We start from the raw sequence: 11738 nt of genomic DNA on the forward strand, positions 1-11738 counted from the left end.
ACCTGGTCGTCTAGATGTGTAGGTGTACAGGTGAGTAAGTCGCCTGATGGGTGACAAAAGGACTTCTCATCGTTGTGTTTGTGCAACACTGTAAGAGAAAAGTGTTCAGGCAAGAAGAGAGTCTCAGTATTTTAATTTTAACTTAAAGGAAACATATTCTGCATATTTCCAGCCTCTATATTTATATTCTGGGGCTCTACTGGAATATCTTTGCATGATTTCCAGTTAAAAACTCCTTATTTATCTTCTACTGGTCCTTTATGCAGCCCCTCAGTTCAGCCTCTGTCTGAAACAGGCCGTTTTAGCTCCTGTCTCTTTAAGGCCCCGCCTCCTGATGAGCCCACTCTGTTCTGATTGGTCAGCTTTCAGGAAGCTTCCTCCGGCTCCGGAGGCTACATAAACAAACTGTAGTAGCAGGATTTCACTTCTTTTTCTCCTTCTTTACTCCAAATGTCAACTTCTCAAATCCATCCATACATGTTGGACACATGGAAACACCTTAGCAACCACCTTAGCAACCACCTTAGCAACCAAGGCTACCAAATGGACCGTCGATTATGGCCATGTGTGGGCAAGGTAGAAAAAAAATAGTCGCAAACGAAGCCTTCAGAGCAAGTTGAAGCCCCGACTTGTGACTTGCAGGCAGCGTTTCTACATACGTTAACCTCAAGTTCTGGAAGTTTAACCATGTTAAGCATCGATAACCGACATCACAACAAAAAGCATAATATGTCCCCTTTAAGATATTCTATTATTATTAGCAGGTATCTGTGTGGATAAACTGCTATAACTGACTGCATTCCTCCAAACAGCGATTGTCTGATTATAGACTAGCAACCATAAACCAGCACGGCGGGTCAGTCAGTGTTTTTTAGCTAGCTATCAAATCTGCTGATAGTTGCAATTTAGCCATGAGAAGCTGCTTTCTGTCAGAAATCAAGAACAAACAGTACATGTAATAAAAAAAGTGCTTCAAACGTGTAAATTGTCACAGTTATCATTGAAAACTGCATGTGTGTGAGAACAAAAAGCTCCGCGGGCGTCTCATCAGCTGGTGACCTGCCTGTACAGTAGATTGAACATGATGTAAATATGTAGTCGTTATGCATGTGTGTGTGTGTGTGTGTGTGTGTGTGTGTGTGTGTGTGTATGTGTTTGAGTTAGAGAGGTTAGAAAGGTCAGTTAGAGCCCATTAGGCTGCTGCCTCAGCAGACTGCTGCTGTAAATCTTTCGCCTCATTAGCTTCATGTTGTCAGAAGTTGAGCAGAACACGCTCTCTGTTCATGTTTCACAACACAGCAACATCCAAACATGCTGACACGGCCTGGAAATCAATCACCCCAATTAATCAATCCGTCAATAAATCAGACAGCGAACCAACGAGCCGTGCAGCGCGCCGACCGGATCGGCAGATCAACTCTGACAGAAAATAAACTGATCGCCTCGTCAATTTTACATCTGAAAGACCTAAAAACATGAAAGTGGTTTTATTTAAACTTTAATCTTTGATTCTGAAATGACTGAAAACCTGCAGATTGCTGATGTTTAGATCACTGAAACGTTTTCTAAAGGCTCCAGGAAACATCTGGAGACGTTACCGTGTCAACGATTGGTCAGATAAATACATTAACTAGTGAACGGAGTCATTCTCACACTTTGGTTTTATACAGATTAAACAAATTCGATGTAACATTTAATGCTGTGGGTGGATTTTTTGGTAACGTTTATTTTACAGGTCGTTAAATTCCTGAATATTTTTGATGTAATTTGCAGGTATTTTACAGAGTCAATGGTGCAATTTGGTACAAATTATAAGAAAAAACGAAGAAAAGCGTAAAGTTGGTTTAGTTGGTAGATTCCTGCTCATAATATTTGGGTTCCTAGTTGTTAATTTGCAAAAAATCTTAATAAATTAGATGCTTAACAATTCTTTAACTGATATTGGCATATTAGATTCTAGAGGTGTGCCCGAATACAAATACATTATTTGGCAAAGCACAAATAGTGGGTTTTATACGAATATTTGTTCCATACAAATATTTAAAAAATATAATAAAAAAAAAATATTTAAAAAGTGCAAAGCAAGAATCACCTTTGAAGTTCTTCTACATGTTACACGCTGTGCTGTCTCTGTGTTATGTGTGTATAAATAGGTAGAGGTCTGTCTGCAATGAGTCAGTCGTCTATGATCTGGGAGACTCCAGTTAGAGACCCGGTGTGGGGACCTCCTTCATAAGGTAGTTTATTCATGAACACTTATTGTAACACTTTCTAAAATTAAAAGTGTCATAAAAACAAAAACAGGATTTTTAAACCTCTTTCCACTTTTATTTGAATACAAATACAAATGCTGGACTCTCTGCACATCCCGTCCCTATTAGATTATTTCTATAAAACTCTTTGAGTGTATTTTCCATATACTTCCAAATTTCATAAACTTTTCAAAGAAAGAAAAAATGTTGAAAAAATGCACACACCCCCCCCCCCCCCCCCCCCCCCCCCACAATTTTTCTCATAATTTGTACCAAATTGCACCTTTTCTGTTAAATATCCAAACAGGTAACGGTTAAATACCTGCAAGTTACTCTGAAAATTTCCAGGAAATTAGTATAAAATGAAGGGACGTGTAAAATAAAGCGTTACTGATCCTTCCAGACATGTTGGACACAGACAAACTTTCCTCCTTCAGCAGATGAATGTGAAAAACTGCACAGAGAAGCTCAAACATCCAACTGAAGGAACAAAAAGAAAAACACATTTCTGAGTGGAGGGAGACTTTAACCTTTAGACAGAACCAGGCTAACTGGACTGGTTCCAGTCTCCAGCTTTATATTTCCTGTACAGACATGAGAATGGTATCAATCTTCTCATCAAACTCTCAGCAGGACAGTGAATAAGCATATTTCCCAACATGTCAAACTATGCCTTCAATGTTTGGTTTGGTTGGAGACTGTTGTTGAGGTTTTTCCTCGGAGGACAAACTCAGTTTGATTTGAGAGGAAAGAGATGTGAGATTTTTTGAGTTTTGAGGTCTTAAATTCAGTTGATGTAAAAGTGGTTTAAGTTTCTTTTGGCATGTTAGTAGAAAAAGCTAACGTGTAAATAATAAAATGAATTTTTAATGTTATTAGTAACACCTGTGCTTTTGCCAAAATGACAAATCAAGATGTCTGCTGTGAAAACACTTATAGGATTAAGGCCACATAGGGGAAAAATGGATTAAAGATTAAAGAATTAAACTATTTTTTACTCATATTTCTGACATTAGAATAATTAAATGAGCAGAACTTTGCAGCTGCGGCACTCAGGAGTCTCTCAGATGTTTGTTGTGTCAGTTCGTCGGTTTATAAATGTGCTTCGTCACGCTGCGGCTCAGCCTACTCTCTCTTCCTGTTTTGGTTGTTGTTGCTCGACTGAGCAGACGACCGTTTTACTACAGGAAGTGAGACAGGAGCTGGTTTGTGTCCTCTTTTTTTTTTTTTTTTAATCAAACCGCAGTGTGACAGAAAGTTGAGTTCACCGCGGCCCGAGAGGAAGCGACCGTTGGGTTTGTTTTCATCATCCTCTGTCCTCTGACGTCCTTCAGAGCAGAACGGCTATTTGTCCTCAATTCAAATGCTTCACAGAGCTCCAGCTTCGTTAAAATCAAATCACAATTTAAAAATATATAAAAATATCAAGCACATGCGTCCCAGTGGCCTAGTGGTTCGGATGCAGGTCATTATAACCTCGATGGTTTGAGTCACAGACAGTCAGTCTGTATGTGAAGTGTGCAGGACTGTCAACTACTACGAGCTGCAGTCAACCTGCTGTAACGTGTTGTTTCCTGTTTAGCGGTGATTTTACATGTTTATTACCTCAGATGGTTCATGTCACAGCATCTTGAGGCTTCACTGCGTTCAGGTTCAGGTTCAGGAATCAAAAAACACTGAAGATGTGAACAGTTTCATAGCTTTTAGTGTTAAAAGTGTAAAAGTCTGCCGTCATGTACCTGCATGCATGTCTTATTGTGGTTTTATTGTGTCAGACTGGTTTATGTATTTTACATACTGTGCATGCTTTTTGTATCTGTGCAATATTCAATCTACTTTTTCCATTAACATTAATATCTTCATGTATTTATTGTCTTGCATATCTTGTATCATGAGTCTCTTTGTTGCATGTTTTAAGGATGTTTTTCTTTCTTCATTTTATTAATTGCTCCGTATGCTTATAAATGATCGCAGTAACTTTGTAATTTCAATCTCATTTTCATATTCTGTTTTCTCTGTAACATCTGTCCAGGGACTACAGATGAAACTCTGGCGCATTTACAGCAAAGTTTATTAATGTGCACCGTCCCTGTTAAATAAACAAACAAATAAACCAATAAACATCCTCTAATCTCCTCTAATCTAATCAGTCTATTCAGTCAGTCGCGGCTGCAACTATTACTTTCATTTTTGGTCAATCTGTTTTATTTATTTTTTAAAATTAATCAATTGTTTGGTCCATAAAATGTCAGAAATTTGTTTCATACAAATATTTAAAAAATTATTTGTTTTCAGGAAGAAAAATAAAACATGTTAAATACCAGTTTGCAGGTCGGTTACATCGTTCTCTCAGTCTCAAGGGACTCTCCATAACCTGTTGTTCCTCTTCTCCTTTCCACAAAGTTCGGTTGTAAAAAATAGACAATAAATGAAAAGTGCAAAGCAAGAATCACCTTTGAAGTTCTTCTACATGTTACACGCTGTGCTGTCTGTGTGTTATGGGTGTATAAATAGGTAGAGGTCTGTCTGTAATGAGATGATGAGTAAAGTTTTATCTCAGTAGTCAGAGCAGTCGTCTATGATCTGGGAGACTCCAGTTCGAGACCTGGTGTGGGGACGTCGTCCTTCATAAGGTAGTTTATTCATGAGCACTTATTGTAACACTTTAATTTCTGAAATTAAAAGCGTAATAAAAACAAAAACAGGAAGTTTAAGCCTATTTTCACTTTTATCCAAATATAAATACAGATAATTTTGCTGCCTCAACAAATACAGATACAAATGCAAATACTGCACATCCCTACTGGAAACGCTGGTGTGACGAGGCCTTTACTCTGTAACACACACGTTTCTCTGTGTCTAAACAAATTAAAGTCACAACTGTATAAAAATGATTGACAGTAAATATTGTCACAACATAATTCAGCAGAGCAGAGTTTTATAAAGCTGGATGTTGACACACAGATATGATATTACTGTTATTAACGGTGACTCTGCGTCGTCCTCACCGAAACCGATCGTGAGCTGACATTTTGACGTCAGACGTGCGTCATGTGACCAGTCTGCTCCTGATAACTGAAACCGGCAGCAGTGTGTGACGGGGGAATAAAGAGCCGAGTGTTTGGGTCGTGAATCTACCTGCCGCTGCTGCCGCTGCTGCTGCTGCTGCGGCTCCACGTCAGGATGGATTAGCCTCAGCAGCGTCTTTGCTCAGCGTTATCCTCCATAAACCTCACTGGATTACTGCTGGAAAGGTCACGGCGAGGTCAGGGTGTAGTGCTGAACAGCCCCCCCCCCGTCTGAGAGACAACAGCTAACAACGTAAATGTAAACACAGGTCAGAGGTCATCTGCCTCTCACACTCACACTTGCTCTTCTTCTACTCTCACTCCTTGTAGACAGGAAGCAGAACCGGAGTCCAGTCAAAAATCTTCTTTAGTAAAGTGTCCTTCAACTGCAGCTCAGCAGGGAAACAAACACAACTTTTGTACTAAAGAGACGTTTATTTTAGCTCAAAACAAGGCCTTGATTTTATCCTCCGTCACTCACACTGAACAATATAAACGAGACGAATCATTACAGCAAGTAAAACCCCTTCAAGGTTCAGCTTTACTGTCAGTATAAAATACAGGATTTCACAATAAAATACAGCTGCTGCCCCTCTGAAATGTATCAACAAATAATCTGATAATCTGAAATAAATAAATAGAACCACGTATGTAAAAGTAGCACTGAAGGAAGAAATAAAAAGGAAAACTATATTAAACTTATTTACATACATGATGATATTCTAATGTGTTTTTGAGACAAACAGTTTATGTTAGATTAATGGATTAGTTACTATTATGATGATGGTATAATAATTGATCATTTATTTGGTGTCATTCTTTAAATTAGATTATTTTTTATTTCAAAACATGTTAAAATAACAAAATAAAATATATAGGCAGCAAAACAAAACAAAATAAAAAACAGAAATAACAAACTTTCAATAAGCGACACAAATAACCTTTCAATGCTTGAAAAAGGCGTAAGATGAACTTTTCTAGTCCAACCTCTTCCTTTTTTTATACTTTACCAATCAATTCGAAGCCAAAAAACATTCAAAACAACTTTTTTCTCTTCTTAATATTTTCTGTTTTCTTTAGTAATATTCAGTTTATTGTCATAGAGGACTAAAGAAACCAGAAAATATTCACATTTAAGAAGCTTTAATCAGAGAATTCTGACGTTTTTCATTAGAAAATGAGTCAAAAAGATCAATTATGAAAGCAGTTGGCGATTAATTTAATTATCGACTAATTGCAGCTCTAGTGTTGATGTTTTGAATCTGTGAGCTTTAGTTTGTTAGTTTTCCTGGTGAACATGTGGAAAAGTGTGAAACCAAACTAATACACAGTAGATGCTTCAGGATTTCATTGTTGCTATGGGATACATGTAACATATATTTAGAGATGAGATTCATCTGCAAGTCAAACTTTTTGTTATCATAAACAGTCTGTGTGGTCAGAATGACAGACTGGCCCTTTATTCTCACAGCTTCAGTGTCTGTTTACAGTCAGACGGAGGAAGTGAGAGTCGTAGTAAAGAAGTGAGAGTGTTTCTGAGGTGAGTCGATGACTTCAGTTCAAGTTTGACGGTTGCAGGGTGTTTTTTTTTTTGGTTTTTTTTGCCGCCTTTTCCTCGCTCACATGACTGGCAGTGACCTTACGCTCGGGGTTGTTCTGTGTTGTGTTCTTACAAATGCGGAAGGAAGGGAAAATAAAGGAAGCGTCCGTGTTGTCAGCAGATGACAGAACGGTTGAGATGTGTGTGTTTCACACTCTCTGCTGCGTCCCGCAAACAGTCAAAAACCACAGAGAGCAGAGCCGACTGCAGACGCTCGGCTTGAACGCTCCGAGCGACACGGAGGAGGAAGTTGTACATAAATAAGGTTACAGTGCAGAGAGAGCTTATAGTGAGCAACAACAAACTCAAAGAAGCGCAAAACATTTCTCAATTATGAAAGAGAAGAAGTACTTTTATGATATAAACAGTCCTGCTGGTGTCGCTGAGAAGCTGTTTTTATTTCTGTAAATGAGGAACACTCGTATGTACACGAGTAATCCCAAATTAGGAGGATTAAAACAAAAAAATCTCTGCTCTGCTAGCGTCTCCTTGAGGCTGAAATGTTCATTACATCACTCTCAATAAAAAAAGTGCTGAACAGACCAAACTACACCGATGGTTTAGAGATTCCAGCAGAGCGGTCGCTGGAGGGAAACAGGAAGAGTTCATCCTCCGGGGAGCGGGACTGGGTTCAGGAAATCTTCTAATGAAGTCGTCCTGCTGGTGGCGGCAGAGGAGAGATCACTAGAATCTTCTGATGTTTCCTCTCTGATGTCTGATGAGTGATATTTACAGCTCATCAGAAAATTAGGAATAAATAAAAAATATCATCTTTTTGATAGTGGAATAAATCAGTGAAACACACACATCACACAGAGAATCAGATCAACTTCAGATGTTTTCAGTCTGGTTGAACACAGATTCAGACCCACAAACATCTGTAAAGTCACCGAGGAAACTGTATGTAGTTATTATTATTATTTAAAAATGTGGGTACCTGGTTTATATATCAACTGTTCTTTTATTCTAAAAGTTGTACAAGAACAAGATGTATGATAAAGTAGGGCTGCAAGTAACAATTATTTTAGTTAATCTGTTGATTATTTTCTCAATTAATCGATTAGTTGTTTAGTTTATAAAGTTTCCTAAAGTCCAAGATGTCGTCCTCAATTGTCCACAAGCCAAAGATGTTCAGTAATAAAGCTCTGAAGGGCGGGAGTCAACGAACCCGATTAAAGAGAGTAACCACCCGTACGGGACGCTCTAAGAAGTAAAGCGAATGCGCCACCAAGATGGAAGTGATAATTTTATTGGTCAACACCATATCTGGTATTCTATTGTTGGGACTGTTGACGGCGTTATTGCACAAAAACTCTGAGAGCAAGAACAGAAAGTGCACAGAGATGGACTTAAACTGGAGCAGATGACATATATACACACACATATATATATATATATATGTATATATGTTGACTCAAAACATTGGGGAGGACAGGAGGAAAACCAACATGGAGTCTTACAACAAACCACATCAAACTATATCATTGTCCGAACCTGATGAAATCAGAGGGGTGGGGGGCAATTTTATATGCCAATAAAACAATTTGCTTGAGTGGTGTAACGACTGCTAGTTTAAAGACATTTAGCATATACATATTGTTTCTAAACAAAGAAGAGCTCATTTTAGCCACGCAGTGGTTCAGATGTGTGATTTTACCAACAAAGTGAAATTCTAGTTCATAGTATTGTTCTATTGTGACAACAGATTTATGTTCTCATCAAAAACAGACAAGATATCACATGATTTACACGTGTTTCCTGTGTATTTTCTTAGTATACAGAAATATATAAAGTAGCACAAAGCTTATAATATGATACAGGAACAGATCAGTGCTGAATACTAGAAAGACTGAACACTAAAAACATTCACAGATCTAAAAGTGTAGCTTCACATCAGAAAGTATTAATGCATGTATCAAATACATGACTTACACACTCTTATCTATATGCATGACATACAAAATATAGTCTACAAAGCTGACATGTTAACTAGGGGTTCATATGCCTGCCGAACTGTGGGGGGGGAAGATCCGTACGGATCACGGATCAACTACGATCATTTACACCACTAGTTAACACTTGTTATTCTGGTTACTTTAAGTTTATTACTCAATATACGACTCAGCTTAAAAACAAACTAAAGAAAGAACCACAACAATCTGAACAACGACACACTGATTCATTCACACACACACGGACAAATCAGTGATGAACTGAGACACATGTTGCATGTTTATGTTTTTATATCGGGTTAGGTAATAATAAACATCTATGTAAATGCTGAAAACAAGTATAATATTATAATTATTATTCTAATTGTGGTGAAAACTGGGACATTTTAATGTTTTACAGATATTTGTCAGGACTCAGGACACCCAGTTTGAAACCAGGACAAACTGGGACGTCTGGTTACTGTATGCGAAGGCTGAGTTTTGAGGGAAAACGTTAAAAAATCAAAATGTTAAATCAGGAAATCATGCTCTCAAGTTGAATTAAAGCAGCTCATTTGTGGTGGGAACGTGATCCGGCCTCCATTTGACCCGAATACAAGGCTGCAAGTTTGAGCTAATAAATAAATATTCAACTTATTATAACGCAGGAGACGGAAAAACTGCAAAAATTCTCACATTTGAGAAGTTGGAACATCAAATATTAGCATTTCTGCTTGAAAAATGATGATTAATTTTTTAAAATAGTTGCCCATAAGTTAAATTGACTGATTGTTTCAACTCTTGGAAATAACTTGTTTTCTTTGGCTTCTTCTTAATCTTGGTCAGGTTACATTGTGGGTAACGAAGGCGCCAGAGTTTGACAAGAAGAAGAATGTGTGGAATAAAAAATACGGCATCCCTGGTTCTGCTGCATCGATTTGATCCATTGTGAGTCCGAAAATGCTGTAATGGTGCGGTGATAAACTGGTGAGGTACTCTTTATATAGACTATATCTATAAAAAAGATTATCTTGATTTACTGCTTACAAATCTTATTCGTCCCAAATGAAAATAAGAGCTGACAAATCCATGGGAATCATCTTTTTTTTCATTAAACTTTATCAGTGCATGTGTTAACAGTAGTAAAGCAGAGGTCGTGTTGTGCAGACTTGTGTTATCTCCCTTCAGTTTGTCCTCTGTGACCTTCTTTCAGATGAGGGTGATGATGTCTGTGGTCAGATCGGCTCCAGAGCTCAGCCCCTCCGAGGAGAAACAACCTGATCTCCCTCCTGCGGCTTTCAGAGCCGCACTGACGGCCAGAGGGGGAGGAGGGATGGAGGGATGGAGGGATGGAGGGGAGGGGGGGTGATGGAGTTTGGGGTTGTGGGTAATCGTAGCCAACCAAGAGAGAATTTCACCAGCCCAGCACTTCAGCTGAGTCTCTGTGTACTGGCAGGCTTTCAGCTCAGACTAGCAGATTGTGGGAAGATGTAAAAAAAAAAAAGAGAAAGAAAGAGTGTTGGAGAGAGTAAAAGTAAGCATGACCTCAGTGAGTTTATTAAACAAGCCTCAGCTCTGAAAATTTTAAATTGAACCGTGACGAGATTTCCCCTGAGGTATCTAACCAGAGCGGAGATTGTTTGGCTCAGGAAGATCAGCCGTCAGAGAAAAAACATCTTTCTCCAGAGCAACAATAAATCTTTTTCTAATTTAAAGGATCAGTCTGGTGATTTTCAACAACAAACTGAACAATGAACTGATCTACTAACAAGTATTGTGTGTGTATCAAAGCCTGATATATCTTATTCCTCCGTTGTTGTTCCAGAAACTATTAAAAACACATCAGTGAGTCTCACCGCTGCACTGGGTCACATGTTCCTTCATCATGAAGAGTTTGGTCACGTTAGTTTGTTCAGAAACGGCTCCAGAGAGTAAGATAGTATCCAACCACTGCACATGCTTGGAAATGTCCATTTACAGAAATGCGTCACTAGCTCGTTGTGCTGCTTAACACGAGTTTTACATAGTCAGCAAATTGCATCCTAGTGGCGTTGGATGAAAAGTGAGAAGATCACCAATGTAAATCCAACTCATCCTGACAGGAACATAAATTTCATGGAAATCCATCCAATAGTTGTTGAGATGTTTCAGTCTGGATCAAAGAGGTGAACTTCTTCTACAGCCAAACCACAGCAAGTCTCTTCACAGGGTTTCCTGCGAGATGAGAAAGTACAAAAAACTCCGGGGAAGAAGCAAAGTTAGTGACATGCATTGATGTTACATGAATGCATACAGATGGAGAGGAGGAGGAGGAGAGAGGAGCTCAGTGCATCATGGGAAGTCTAGGCCTATAGCAGCATAACTAAGGGCTGATCCAAGGCGAGCCTGGTCGGCCCTAACTATAAGCTTTATCAAAAAAGAGAGTTTTAAGCCTACTCTTAAACATAGAGAGGGTGTCTGCACCCTGGACCGAATCTGGAAGATGGTTCCATAGAAGAGGAGCCTGATAGCTGAAGGCTCTGCCTCCCATTCTACTTTTAAAGACTGTAGGAACCACCAGTAAGCCTGCATACTGGTTGGTGGTGAATCGTGGGCTTCTGCTTAGGGCTCTGCTTCCTTCGGACAGTCACCCAGCCACCCTGGCTTCCCGGCTGCTCAGGAACTACCGGGGGAGTAGGAGCTACGCTAGGTCGGCCCACACCGGCTACTGGGGGCTAGCTAACTACATTAACTACTGATTGTTTTTCCGTGGTGCAGAGCCGCAATTCCAATTCACTGAGCCTCGCCTCCAGCACTGCAAATAAACTACACTTATTACACGTACCTTTTTCACTAAAGGAGGCAGAGGAATAACTAAACATTTGATACACCGAGCAAGAGAGAGCAG

At 39.1% G+C, this 11738-nt stretch overlaps 1 long non-coding RNA gene across 1 annotated transcript in view; it reads left to right on the plus strand.

Moving 5' to 3' along the window:
* Positions 1 to 10192, plus strand: part of LOC122974982 — a 10534-nt gene extending 342 nt beyond the window's left edge. Inside the window, exons 1-3 of the long non-coding RNA XR_006400520.1 lie at positions 1 to 30; positions 9698 to 9838; positions 10065 to 10192. The exon at positions 1 to 30 is cut by the window's left edge and continues 342 nt beyond it. This is a non-coding gene — a long non-coding RNA (uncharacterized LOC122974982). The remainder of the gene's footprint in view (positions 31 to 9697; positions 9839 to 10064) is intronic.
* Positions 10193 to 11738: the final 1546 nt, after the last annotated feature.

The sequence above is a fragment of the Thunnus albacares genome, chromosome 3 (genome assembly GCF_914725855.1).
Source record: "Thunnus albacares chromosome 3, fThuAlb1.1, whole genome shotgun sequence".
NCBI lineage: Eukaryota > Metazoa > Chordata > Actinopteri > Scombriformes > Scombridae > Thunnus > Thunnus albacares.